Source organism: Limulus polyphemus, unplaced genomic scaffold (assembly GCF_000517525.1).
Source record: "Limulus polyphemus unplaced genomic scaffold, Limulus_polyphemus-2.1.2 Scaffold750, whole genome shotgun sequence".
In the NCBI taxonomy this organism is placed as follows: domain Eukaryota; kingdom Metazoa; phylum Arthropoda; class Merostomata; order Xiphosura; family Limulidae; genus Limulus; species Limulus polyphemus.
This window is the reverse complement of record NW_013666360.1, coordinates 362,207-363,018: the sequence shown is the minus strand read 5'-3', so window position 1 is coordinate 363,018 and position 812 is coordinate 362,207.

Genomic DNA, 812 nt, shown 5'->3' with positions numbered 1-812 from the left:
TTTCTTCATTTTGTATGCACACAGCACAATTTCATCAGATGAAATGAAAAAAAAAACATTGTAAGGAGACTGTTGTTTCAATGAGGTTGTATTATTCCAAACCGACCATTTTCAGTCGGTTAACGTCTCTCGTAAAAATCCACAAATGTATCACCCTATTTAGTTGGTCTTAATTCTTTCCCGGTTGACTGCCTTATCTGCGTGTGCACCAACACGGAAATTGAATTATGGAAGGTGTACATCAAGAGCTTTGACTAATTCGTTACCATGACTTGCCAATCAGCTTCCACTAATTACTGACAAAAGGGAAATAGAACAAAGCGAATGTGTGCAGATGATAATAGTTGCATAATCTTCCTTATTATTAGTTTCTGTCAAATATCCGCAAAGAACTAGAATGAAAATAATCTCAATACGTTAAACACTTTCCAAAACAGCCAATACAAGCAAAGCTTAAATTAACATAAATGAATGACTTTATACTAATATCAAGATTTTCCGGAAATTTATTGACGTTTCTGGTTATCTCTACATGACAAAAGTACATTTATGATTGAACGTGAAAGAAGGAAGCTGTCCCCCTATAAAATAATTAAAACACAAAATCATTGGCAGGATATTTCATAAAAGTGATTGTTTTTATTTATTGCTGGAACTATAAATTCTCTAATATTTCATTCAACTCCTTTCATTTAACACTGAAAAAACATGGCTAAATTATTTGTTATTTCTGCAACTAAATCAAAAGTTATTTTTCTTACTTGTAACGAATTTATTATTATATATCTATTTTAATATCAACGTTTGTTTAG